Raw genomic sequence first — 14,385 nt, forward strand, 5'->3', positions numbered from 1 at the left:
GGAGGGCCAAGGATGATCGTCTCGACTCATATAAGGAGAGGAAAAAACTGATTTCTGGAGGGCCACCAAGAGCTACGAGATTTCCTCCTCCCACGCAGCCGCCTTGGGGTGGAGAACCACCTCCATACCAGTACCATATCCAAGGAAGAAGGGGGGCCAAGGGCCACCGCCCCCAAGTGTCGGGGTCGCCGCCGTCGGCCGTCGTCTCCTCTCCGGGCTGCATCTCTCCATCAACCTCTTGCTCACCATGGCCATGTGTGAGTAGTCTCCCTCGGGGATGAGGTCGTCTACGTGTAGCTATGTGGTAATCTCTCTCCCATGATGTGATCTTGATTGTGATCATAGGCTCTGTTAATCTAGGGTGATCCCATGATGTTTCCCCTTCTTCTATGTATTGGATTGATGTACTTACTTGATCTTATCTAGTATAATCCCCGAGACCATGGTGACAGCGGTCTATTGGACATAGATTAGAAGAATATTTTCATGAGTGATTTCCTCTTTTGTGAATTGATTGAAGATTGAGAGTCTCTTGGTACTTTTCTTTGACTATCCTTGAGATATGTTGTGGTGATTGTTGTACTCTCTTAGGATGGCCGCGGTGACATTGGGAAACCCATAGATGAGAACTACAAACTCTGAGGTGTGCTTTTGTAACCCTACATAATTCTCGTCCTCTCATGAGCACAAAGCAATGACCTCCAAGTACATCCCCATTGCATGTTTTAGTGGAAATATCATATGATTAGATTATGTTAATGTTGTTGGGAGTTGTCACTAGTGAAAGTATGAAGCCTAAGCCTTGTTTTCCACCATTGAACACCGTTTACTTTCAATTTTGTTTCATGTTTTCTTTCTGCCATTTTTATTTCAGATTTACAATACCTTGTTTTACCATCCATATCAGCCTTTTAACATCTCTTCGCCGAACTAGTGCACCTATACAACTGACAATTGTATTAGGTGTGTTGGCGACACAAGAGACTTCTTGTATTTTAATTGCAGGATTGCTTGAGAGAGACCACCTTCAACCTCTACTTCCCTGAGTTCGATAAACCTTAGGTCATCCACTTGAGGGAAATTGCTGATGTCCTACAAACCTCTACGCTTGGAGGGCCAACATAGTCTACAAGAATAGGCGTGCGTAGACATCAAGCTATTTTTGACGTTGTTGCCGGGGAGGTGAGTGCTTGAATGAATATATTTAGATCTTGCAATTAATTCTTTTTGTTTCTTGTTTTTATCTCACTAGTTGGGATTAATGGAAAACAACAAAAATATGTGAGAGCTTTATAAACTTTATCTCGAACTAGGACATGAAGTGTTTAAGGAGAAAATTAAAAAACCTATGGAGCTTTATTATTTGCATAACAATTATGATGGTGGCAATGTTATTAGTATGCTTCCTTTGAATACAATATTTCTAATGACATGGAAAGCTCTAAGCTTGGGGATGACGCGTTTGATGAACATGATACTTTTAGTCCCCCAACTTTTGAGGAGAAAATTTGCTATGATGATTATCATGATGATAATGATAGTCCTACTCCCACTATTACCAATGAGAAAGATTATGCTTATGTGGAGAGTAAGAGTACTTTTTTGCATGTGGATCATGGTAACAATGCTTTATGTGATACTTATATTGTTGAGTTTATTCATGATCCCACTTAAAAAATTTACGAGAAGGGAACATATGCTTATAGATATTTCAATAATATCAAGTTCCCTCTCTTTATGTCGAAGGTTTTGAAGTTGCACTTGTTTTGCCTTCCTATGCTTATTGCTTTGTGCTTCAATGAATTATTCTATTACAATATTCCTATGCATAGAAAGCATGTTAGACTTAAATGTGTTTGGTATTTGCTTCTCGATGCTATCCTTTGTTCTACAACTCTTATTCCTACGAGAGCATCATTAAAGTCTTAAGCCTATCTTTATGGCTATAAAGAAAGAGCTCTAGGGAGACAACCCTTGTTATCTTTACTTTGAGTTTTTACTTTCAGTTTTTAGTGGTCTTGATGCTTGTTACTACTCTAGCAACATCATTTTATCTTTATTTTCATGCTTTGTGCCAAGTTTTAGCCTCCGATTGCAAGAAAGTTCAAAAGTTGTGACATGTTGTGCAGAAACAGATTATGTGTGCTTGACGGAAAAATTTGCCAAAAATCACCAGATCATATTTTTCATCTAAATTGTTTTGATAGAATGATCTATATAATTGTCTTTCTGGCATCTGTTCTGAGTTTTTTGATTTAAGTTGCAGAAGTGCCCCGAAAAAATTATTTACTACCTGTTGTTCTGTTTTTCATAGATTCTGCCACATTTTGCATTTTCATCATTTTGCAAATCTCAAGCTTGCTTTTAATTTGCAAAAAACCTTTTGGAAATCATGAGAAACAGTAGATTTTCATAAAAATCAGTATTTCCAGTAGATAATGAATTATTTTATCATGGGTACTAACCACTCTAATCAGCTTATGATGAGTTTCATATGAAGGGAGTTTTCAAGTATGGGATGGAAGATGATGAAAGAAGATCCAGGAGTGTCAAGCGCTCAAGCTTGGGGATTCCCCCATGCACCCCCAAGAAATATTCAAGGATACTCAAGCGTCTAAGCTTGGGGATGCCCCCGTGCATCCCCTTCTCTATCAACAATCATCAGTTCGTCCATCTCCATGCTATATTTTTACCACTTCATATGTTATGTGTTATTCTTGGAGCGTCCCGCTCTTTACTTTTTAGTTTGTTTTAGTTTTGCTTGCTGGAAATAAATAAGTTACATCCTATCATTCTTATTTGGGAGAGACACATGCTCCATTTTAATTGCTTAGGACACTCTGGTTTTCACTCTTATTGTTCTCTGAGTGTTCACTTTTTTCTAGTACTGCTTTTAGCTCTTGTTTTCCACTCATATTTTGTTTAGAGCTTGTTAGTTTGCTTCAATTATATATGATTATCCCTCTGGTCTTTAATTAATATTATCTATGAGAGTTGTTTCAAGAAAGTTGATTGGTGTTGAAGAAGAGTAAAATATTTCATGCTTATAGTGGTGCAATAGGAAACTTGTTTAGATTGTGGCTTAGACTTTAACATGTCATGTTAGATATTATCTTAATTATATGTTTAGTAGTTATTGATGTAGCATGACTTGTCTCGAATAGTTGAGAGTGCTTAATGTGCCATTGAAAGAATCATGTGTTGTTTTTACCATATTGAAGCATAATATTGTGGTATTCTCCTTTACTGCTTCATTTGGGTTGACTTGGCGCATGCTCACACCATGTTATGACTACAAACTAGTCACCTCTAGCCTCTATGATCATTTAGTTTTTGACTTAAAATATTATTTATTCTTTGATTAATAATATTTTGTCGCTATGCATGATTATGGCCGTTATTGCTCTCTTAGTTGGTCGCTCCCAGTCTCTTGCTAGCCTTCACCTGTACTGAGTATGAGCTCTACTCGTGCATCCAACTCCCAAAAAAAAGTTTGCCAAATGTGTCCATCCTACCTACCTACATATGGTATTTAATCGCCACTCCAAGTAAATTTCTCATGTGCTACCTTTAAAACTTTCAAAATTATTCCTGTTTTGTGCCTCTGTTTTATATCATGAGGAAGTAGTAGATAATTCATGATCTTCTCATACTTGACAAGCTTTATATTGAGTTTGCATGTATAATCTGTGAACCCCTGATAAGAGGAGGGACTGGCATGAGTGCGCCCAGCTTGTAAAAGATAATAGCAACAAACAACACCTCCTTCATGCTTTGTTCATGAGAATTCAGAATAGTGATAAACAAAGGAGACTAAGGGGGTGTGATCGTCCCCACTTTGGGAGTCGTTCCTCAAAACTTGTCCAGCATGAGAAGTATTGGGCTATCTGCTAGCATTTGTTGACGAATTATGCACCTCCCAAAAGCTTGTTTTACAGTCTTATTAATTTAAAAAATCTCTAAAAGATCTAGCACATGAGTAATCCATGCTTCCCTCTCCGAAGGACCTTTCTTTTACTTTTATGTTGAGTCTTCATCTTCTAACTTTATGCACCAATTAACAGACCATAGTTGTCATTCTGAGTATAATGTGCATAGTTCCAAAATTTATTATTGATTGATTCATGATTATGTTATTACTTGTTCTCAAATTATTTGTATCTAGTCACCACTTGAACTTCGAAGGTGTCCTGGCATTTATGTTTTGCCCCACTCTTAAGGACAAGCGAAATACCACTTTGCTATGTTTTCGTTATGCTCAAAACAAACGTATAACTTTCAAGTGCATTAATATTCATGATCTTTTGTTTGTGTTACTTTTCATGTTGCAACATGGTTGCTAAGTTTCATTGTTAGAATTATATCTATCATGCCTATGTTTAGAGTGCTATGATCTCAGCTTACAAATGCTTTTACAAATGATGATCAAGATTATGTTGGTAGCATGTCACCTCAAAAATTATTTTGTTATTATTGTTTTACCTACTCGAGGACGAGTAGGAACTAAGCTTGGGGATGTTGATACGTCCAAAACGCATCTATAATTTTTAATGGTTTCATGCTACTTTTATGCTTTTGATAATTGTTTTTATATTAAGTTTATGATTTATTTGGACTAACCTACCAATAGTTGCGAAAGTTCACAATGTTCTTGTTTTACACTTTGATGTGTAAGAACTATCAAAAATAGAAGAGGAAACCTTGTTGGAGTGGGACTCTGACTTTCCTAAAATCTGTCCTCCCTACTAACTTTAGAGATCGTCCGTTTCCGCCTCGAAGATGACGTAAAATGGAAAAATAATAGATGCAAAAGTTGTGGGGAATTTTATGATTATAATTATAGACATAAAATTAGGATCATTTGGAGTCTGGACGCTCCACGAAATCCCGTTTTACTAGAGGACAAATATCTGATTACAGGATTACAGGAATCGGTGACGTGATTAAGTCCAACTCTTACCATATTAGATGGATTCGGCCAAGCCACGACTTCGATAACTCATTAGGGATGATAGGGGTTACTAAGAAGGTTCTATAGGTTCCCAAGAGCCCTTGGATCAAAGGGGCATCCATCGGAGGGCCAAGGATGATCGTCCCGACTCATATAAGGAGAGGAAAAACTTGAATTCTGGAGGACCACCAAGAGCTACGAGATTTCCTCCTCCCAGGCAGCCGCCTTGGGGCGGAGAAGCACCTCCATACCAGCACCCTCTCCAAGGAAGAAGGGGGGGCCAAGGTCTGCCACCCCAAGGGCCGTGGCCGCCGCCGTGGCCGCCGTCGGCCGTCGTCTCCTCTCCGGGTTGCACCTCTCCATCAACCTCTTGCTCACCATGGCCATGTGTGAGTAGTCTCCCTCGGGGCTGAGGTCTTCTACGTGTAGCTATGTGGTCATATCTCTCTCCCATGATGTGATCTTGATTGTGATCATAGGCTATGTTAATCTAGGGTGATCCCATGATGTTTCCCCTTCTTCTATGTATCGGATTGATGTACTTACTTGATCTTATCTACTCCCTTTGTCACGATTTAGAGGGCCTGCATGGAAATTATCTAGAACCTAGGTGGTTATTGATTGGTTGTGAAATGAGTTAAAAAATAGCATTCGCACTACGCATGCATATAGAAGTAGTACAACGGAGTACTATTTAGATGCTAGGAGTAAATGCAATGCGCCTTAAACCTTCTCTGTTGTTGAAATGCACGTATATTTAACTGTGCCTTCTAAACCGTGATGGAGGTAGTAGTATAATCCCCGAAACCATGGTGACAATGGTCTATTGGACATGGATTAGGAGAATATTTTCATGAGTGATTTCCTCTTTTGTGAATTGATTGAAGATTGAGAGTCTCTTGGTCCTTGTCTTTGACTATCCTTGAGATATGTTGTGGTGATTGTGGTACTCTCTTTGGATGGCCGCAGTGACATTGGGAAATCCATAGATGAGAACTGTGCTTTTGTAGCCCTACATAATTCTCGTCCTCTCTTGATCACAAAGGAATGACCTTCAAGTACGTCTCCATTGCATGTTTTAGTAGAAATATCATGTGATTAGATATGTTAATGTTGTTGGGAGTTGCCACTTGTGAAAGTATGAAGCCTAGGCCTTGTTTTCCACCATTGAACACCGTTTACTTTCAGTTTTATTTCATGTTTGCTTGCTGCCATTTTTATTTAAGATTTACAATACCTTGTTTTACCATCCATATCACTTGCCTTTAAACATCCGTTCGCCGAAATAGTGCACTTATACAACTGACAAATGTATTAGGTGTGTTGGGGACACAAGAGACTTCCTGTATTTTAATTGCAGGATTGCTTGAGAGAGACCATCTTCAACCTCTACTTCCTTGAGTTTGATAAACCTTAGGTCGTCCACTTGAGGGAAATTGTTTCTGTCCTACAAACCTCTGCACTTGGAGGCCCAACATAGTCTACAAGAATAGAAGCGTGCGTAGACATCAAGCTATTTCTGGCGCCGTTGCCGGGGAGGTGAGCGCTTGAAGGTATATCTTCAGATCTTGCAATTAAATCTTTTTGTTTCTTGTTTTTCTTCACTACTTAGGCTTAATGGGAAACAACAAAAATACGAGAGAGCTTTATAAGGTTTATCTCGAACTAGGACATGAAGTGTTTGAGGAGACAATTAAAAAACCTATGGAGCTTCGTTATTTGCATAACAATTATGATGGTGGCAATGTTACATAGTATACAAGAATAGAAGCGTGCGTAGACATCAAGGTGGTGGACGCAGCCTCGATCGCGGTGGTTGGGGACAGACTGGACAACATCTCGGCCAACGGATTAGGACCGACAACAAGGATGGGAAACGGCGAGGGATCGGTCGTGGGAAAGGTAGGAGGGAAGCGGGAGGACGAGAAAGATTTGATGAATTTGATGCAGTTTTTGTGAGGTAAGCTTGTTGGGTCCGACGTGACAAACACGCCCGGGCCTCCCTATATCCACCTCATATTTAAGATGGATATTAGGGAGGCCGGTAAGTCCAAAGTCCAAACGTTTAAAGCCCGTTTGATCGTTTTTTTTGAATGGTTACTAACCGGATCATTTTTAAAATGTTCCGATGTAGATGTTTTTATGTGCTCATGCATATACTTTTTTTGCTTCTTAAATATAAGTCTTTCTAGAATCAAGAAAGGCTTGACGAAAAAGGGTTTCCCCCGCTTTATATTATAAAGCCTCAACCAAAGAATACAAGAAACCACAAGGTTCAATGCACGCACACACCTGCTAAAAATAATGCACGCACGCACATGCCACCTGGCATATAGCCATGGACAAAGTACAAACAAAAATATAAAGTCTTGCTAGGGGAGTAGCACAATAATCCCCAAGATAGAGTTAGTGACAACTAAGCTAATCTGGCTCTGGAGGAGGACGCGGGAGCGGAAGACATGCGGGCGGCAACGACCCTCAATGCAGCGACAGCCGTGTTGATGGAGTGTCGGTCGTTGTGTCGACTAAGCGGCCGCCATAGGTATAGAAAGCCACACAATTCAAAAATTGCATGAGTCGCACGGAGATGAATTGCATGCTCTATCACAAGCTTATTATGGATATTCTATAGAGTCCATAGGAGGGCCCCGATGGTAACCCAGAGGGCCGGTCTCACGGCGGCGCTATGTGACAAAAGCACCTCGACAAACATGTCGGGCAGGTTGTCGTAGCGCCAACTGCCCCCAACCGCCTCCCGTACACAGCTCCACATGAACCTAGCGGTCGGGCAAGTGAAGAAGATATGGTTGCAATCCTCTGGGATCCTACACAGAGGACACGACCCATTAACTGGTTCGTGCCTTTTCAGCACCTACATCCCAGATGGGACCCGGCCGCATACGAACTGCCACACGAAAATATGGATCTTCAGCGGAACCTTTAATTCCCACATATGTTCATTTCGGTCGGTCCCGGAGTTGGCAGGATCACCTGGTATAAACATTTGGTGGAGAACTATCCATTAGGATCAAGCTGCTAGTGGATTACATCCTTCTCCAGGAACGGAGAGTGTAGAGCCACACACTGAACTAACTCATCCCAGAGGTCCCGCTTAGTGGGAATGAAGGACCTCATGAAGGCTATACCCGTTAGGTTGGGTAGAGCGCATGCAACTGAGATGAATTGATGTGCTCAGATGCAGAAGAGAGGATGGAAATGAATGGTGAAGGTCTAGGGGCCGCACCATCGATCAAGCTAGAATAAAGTGGAATTGCCCCGTCCCACATCTATGGAAGAGCCTATCCGTAGAATCGGCATGAGCCGAACAATGGATTGCTAGAACTGCGAACCCCCAGACCTAGGGGTGAACGGTAGTGGCTGTCCACGAAGGTATTTAGCCCAAATAATATCTAACCATAGGCCTCCTTCACTGGAGGCATCCATAGCCATTTATCTAGGAGGGAAATATTCATCCGTTTGGATGAGATAATCCCAAGACCGCCCTGGTCCTTGGGTTTACATATCTCAGACCATTCGACCATGTGATATTTTTGTATATCGGCTTTCCCGACCCAGAAAAACCAGGCCTGGTACTTGGTGATATCATGGTAAAGGGATTCATTAAGACTATAGAATCCCATCAGATACATCAATAAACTCGTCAACGACAAGTTGGTCACAACAACCCTAGCCGCCTTGGACAGCCAACGTCCTTGCCAAGGTTCCACTCGGTGTTGGACCTTGGTCACCGAGGGCCTCAAAACGTTTTCGAGGATTTGAGAGTCACTGATGGGCATGCCGAGGTAGGTGGTCGGGAAGGTCCCGAGACGACAGTTAAGTCAGTTCATTATACTAAGCTTCTCCTCACCTGAATAACCTAAGACCATTAGTTCACTCTTGGTGAAGTTAATTGTTAGGCCGGAAATCTTAGGAAGCACAGAAGGAGGAATTTTAGGTGGGTAATGTCGTGAGACGATCCTTCTACCATCAGGATCATGTCATCAGCATACTGGAGGTGTGTGATTCCGCCAGCCAAAGGGAGGTGTTGGCAGAGACTCGACAGGTGTTCGGCCCGCTTGGCCCTGTCAAGCATGGCGGCGAGGGCATCAACCACGAGGTTGAATAGGAAAGGGGAGAATAGGTCCCCTTGTCGTACGCCGTGAGTCGTGGGGAAGTAGGGGCCAAGCACGCCATTGATGTTAATGGCAGTCCTACCACTCATTACCATTTGCATCACCCGGGTTATCCAATGTGAGTCGAAACCCTTCTTGATCATCACATCCCACAAAAAGGAACAATGCACCACACCAGGCACTTGGATTTTATTTCATGGATCCTAAAGATCACATTAATGACCGTTATAGGTCGGAACAACCTAATATCCGAGGCCCCAGGAACCTTCGGGATAAGAGAGATAATCCCGAAGTTCAGCCGAGAGAGGTCAGAAACACCCTGCTCAAACTCGCAGGAGAGCGACATGATCTCTCCCTTAATGGAGTGCCAGAATGTGTGGAAAAACCGAACCGGGAGCCCACCTGGCCCCGGGGGCGAAGAGGGATTCATCCCCTTGATGATCGCAGCCACCTCGACCTCCTCGAAAGGAGCAAGCAGGGCCCTATTCTCTGCCGGGAGACCCTTTGCCTGTTATCCCAAATGGATTCATCAAGGGCAATGCCCGATCGCAACCTAGCACCAAAAAGCTCCTTATAGAAGTCGTCTATGTGCGCCCGGATTTCACCGGGCTCCTGGATCAGCCGATCACCATCCCAAAGCAGTGGGATGGTGCATCGACGCGTGCGGCCATTGGCAATGGCCTGAAAGTAAGTCGTATGGCATCACCAAAGAGAACCCAGTTGAAGGGCCCCCTCTGCCTCCAGTAGGCCTCTTCCTTCCTATAAATCTCCAGCAGCTCATCCTCCAGGCTGTACCGGAGGGCCCAATCATCGGCTGATAAGCCAGACGAGTCCACGCGCATATCCAGGCATTGGATTTGGAGAAGAAGTGCCCCCTTACGTATTGTAATGTCTCGTCCCATATTGGTACCCCATCCTCTCATAAATTGTCTAGATCGGTTGGCCAAGAAGTGCCAGTCATCAACCGCAGACACAATTCGATGGGATTCCCTATGGGCCGCCACCCAATGCGTCTGAACCGCCTCGGCAAAACCAGGTTCGCGGATTCAAAATGCCTCGAAGTGGAACCAAGAGGGAGGCCGCGACCTTTCATCCGCATATGAGAGTAAGAGGGGAACATGGTCGGACCCAATCCTAGTGATGGCCCGCAAGGACGCGAGGGGAAATCGTGCTTCCCAATCCGGGGACATGAACACTCTGTCAAGGACACTTAGCATGGGGTTCAGTTGACGATTGGTCCAAGTGAATCTCGCACCAACCTGGTCAAGCTCTCGGATACCAAGATCAGCAATCAAATCATTGCACCGCTGCATGCCCGGGACATCAACCCGGGCATTACTCTTAGCTAACGAGGACCGCATGAGGTTAAAGTCGCCCCTACAATTAGAGAGAGAGAGAGACGTCGCCTCAATTTTTTGATGCATTTCATCTAGGAAGTCTTGGGAGCGGGTGTGGTTCGCCGGACCATACACCACAGTCACTTCCCACTTGAAATTGACGGCTCTCTCCCACACTTCTATACTCACGAAAAACTCTCCATGGTCCATAGACCCAACATCAAAGGTGGTATCCTTCACCCCTAGAAGGATACCCCCCCCCCCCCCCGAGCGGCTAGCAACCCAAGAGGAGGGCAGCCAATGCCACGCAAATAGGTGTCTGCTCAAGGGCTCCAGTTCGGGTAAATAGAATTCGTTCGCATGGTTTCGGAAATGGCAACGATGTCAATGTCCTCATCTCGCATGTAATCAACTAGATGCCTGCGGCCACAGTCATTCCCAAAACCCCGCAGGTTCGAAAACAACGTGTGCATCTATACGTCATGGGGGTCCACCCTGGACCCCGGTGCAGATGAAGCGCAGACGGCGCAGCGAAGCAACAGCGTGCGAGACCGAGTGCGCCCACGAATCTCCATCGGGGCCGAAGGGCCTACTTCTCCACGGGCCAAAGGTCGTGGCACATTCGGGTTCTCGATCTCCACCGCAACACGCGCCCAGGCCACCAGAAGCCATCCAGCAAGGATCTCCTTGGCCTGGATGGCAGCGAGTTGCTCCAGGGCAGGCCCCTTCTCGCTTCGGAAGACGATGGTGGAATCAACCACAATTTTGGCAAGGCGGCCCAGCGACACACCCACAAGAGCAGAGAAGGCGGAGGACACCTCCTCCATAGAAGAGTCAAGGAGGGAAGCAAGGGACGGACTTGTGTCAAGGTTGTGGGCTATCGCCCGACGGAGGGCCTTCTCAACGACATTTGGCGAAGCCGCATCCAGCCCAGCCGAGCCAAGCCACGCGTTCTTCCGTGCAGACGTGGCGGAAGAGGAAGCAGAGTACAACCGAGGCTTGGGGCGCGGGAGGAGGGAGCCTAGACTGTCCTCAGCTCGCGAGCAGCCACTAGCCGCGACGGCGAGTCCAGCTTTGCAACAGGGGTAGGTTCGTCTGGCGCCGGCAACAGGGCGGGAGAAGACTCCACGAGCCCCACTAGAGAGCCGACATGCGGGGAGGACGGCGGACACACCTCTAGACCCATGTTGCTGGCATCGCTAGCATGCGGAGAGTCCGGAGATGCCGGCAGCAATGAGTCACAGGAGTCGCGAGAGGCCTCCTCAAGATGAGCAGAAGAGTCCTCCCGGACCGGAGCATCGAGTGGAGCGTCGACCGAGGCCACCCGTGTCGATCCCAGACCAGCCGCATGCTTAGGCTGTGGTCCGGCCCCGAGGTCGCGTCCGCGTAGTCAGAGGCAGGAGACATGGACCGACAATGCTCCGGGGGCCCCGACCGTCGCCCATGTCCCCATCCGCTTGGTGACCGGGAGGGTCATCACCCGACGCTGGGCTGCCATCCCACCGCAACTCCTCATCCTCGACGGAGATGCGCAGATCATAGACCACACGATTGAAGAAGACCCTGAAGGTGGTTTGGATCTTGGTAGAGTCCAGCGTTAGGACCAAGGCGTGCACAACCGCATGGAATAGAGAGGCATCGTCCACCTCCACGATCCTTCTCAGAAGGCGAGAGAGCTTGCGAACCACCTTGGCCCGCTTGGCAATCGGTGGGAGGCCTTGAATCTGGATCCACGCCGGCTCAAGCACGGCAACGACAAGGGGGTCAACATCCGGAACCGAGATATTCACCGTGAGCTTGTTGAGGGCCAAAGTCAGCTCATCACTGTGGGTGCCGAAGCGCAGACTTGCAGGGTCGGGGAAGATGGTAGTAAATTCGTGGTCAGAAATGGGAGTGACCACCCAATCCCAGTCTAGGCGGAAGAGATGCTGAAGCTCAGCCAAGATGATGCTCGTAAACGCCGTCCTCCCGCCCAACACAGAGTTGAGGGCCATGAGAGACGGTGAAGTCGGCGGCTCGGAGATCTCCATCTGGTAATAGCCAAAGTCCTCCAAGGCATGGCCATACAGCGCCAGCTCGCTAGAAAGATCGACCTCAGGGCACATCAAGGCAGGGTGATCGGTGCTCTTGCACTTGTGATAGGAAGGGGGGAGCTTGCAATCCACTTGGTAGTGACCTGCCACCCCGCAGTTGAAGCAGACGGCGGACGAGGCGTGGGGACCTCCTGAAACAGGAGCGTCCACGAGCAGGGGAGGGGGTGGGTCACCGATGAGGCCTGACCCGCGCCACCATGGACAGGCTGTCCACCCTTCTTCTTCTTCTTCTTCTTAGCAAATGCCCCCTTGTTCCTCCCACCAGGCCCTGTCAGAGGAAACTGTGGCTGGTGCTAGGGAGGATTGTAGCACCGTGGAGGGGACGCTTCAGCCCGACCTGAGCGCGTCAGGAATCGAGAACGCCGGCCGCGTTGCGAAGACCGGTTGTCACGGCCTCGCCATTGATCAGGGGAGCGGTCACGCACTCACGCTGCCGGGACTCACGCCAGGACAAGGCATCCTTGCCAGCCACCGCCTTGCCCTTAAGCAGGGACCTGCGAAGCTCCGACTCCTTCCGGTTGGCCGAGGGGGAGGGGTGACGATTCACGGCCGACCCCTCGTCATCCCGCTCCGGCGTGCGGTGTTTGGGGCGAGGAGCGCCATATCAAGGTGTCGTGCATGGCGTCGGGGAGCAATAGGCTGGAGTAGATGGAGGGAGCGGAGGATGAAGCGGCGTGCGGTGCAAGGGGAACAGGATTGGGAATGGGCGTAGTAGCTGAGGTCTAGGGAGCTGCTAGGGTTAACCCCGCCACTGGGCTCAACAGCGCAACATGGCCAGATGTAGAAGCCACATCGCAGGCCAGGTCTAGGCCCATCCCAGGCAACAGGCCTCCGGTCTGTTTGAAATATGCCCTAGAGGCAATAATAAAATGGTTATTCTCATATTTCCTTATTCATGATAATCGTCGATTGTTCATGCTATAATTGTATTAACAGGAAACAGTAATACATGTGTGAATAAATAGATCACAATCTGTCCCTAGAAAGCCTCTAGTTGGCTAGCTCGTTAGTCAATAGATGATCATGGTTTCCTGGTCATGGGCATTAGATGTCATTGATAACGGGATCACATCATTGGCAGAATGATGTGATGGACAAGACCCAATCCTAAGCATAGCACTAGATCGTATTGTTCGTATGCTAAAGCTTTTCTAATGTCAAGTGTCTTTTCCTTCGACCGTGAGATTGTGCAACTCCCGGATACCGTAGAAGTGCTTTGGGTGTATCAAACGTCACAACGTAACTGGTTGACTATAAAGGTGCATTACGGGTACCTCTGAAAGTGTCTGTTGGGTTGGTACAAATCGAGATCGGGATTTGTCACTCCGCGTGACAGAGAGGTATCTCTAGGCCCACTCGGTAGAACATCATCATGAGCTCAAAGTTAATCACACGATGGCGTACTACCGAACGAGTAAAGAGACTTACCGGTAACGAGATTGAACAAGGTATAGGTATACCGACGATCGAATCTCGGGCAAGTTCTATACCGACAGACAAAGGGAACTGTATACGCGATTGATTGAATGCTTGACATCGTGGTTCATCCGATGAGATCATCGTGGAGTAAGTAGGAGCCACCATGGGTATCCAGACGCCGCTGATGGTTATTGGCCGGAGAGGTGTCTCGGTCATGTCTGCCTGTCTCCCGAACCCGTAGGGTCTACACACTTAAGGTTCGATGACGCTAGGGTTATAGGGAATTGTTATACGAGGTTATCGAAAGTTGTTCGGAGTATATAGGACGGATGGTTTCGGACACCGAAAGTGTTTCGGGCATCTCCGGTAATGTACCGAGACCACCGGAGGTGGCCCCGGGGGTCCACCGAAAGGGGGAAACGACCCCGGGAGGCTAGATGGGCCAAGTGGGG

Source organism: Hordeum vulgare, chromosome 4H, assembly GCF_904849725.1.
Source record: "Hordeum vulgare subsp. vulgare chromosome 4H, MorexV3_pseudomolecules_assembly, whole genome shotgun sequence".
Classification (NCBI taxonomy): Eukaryota; Viridiplantae; Streptophyta; class Magnoliopsida; order Poales; family Poaceae; genus Hordeum; species Hordeum vulgare.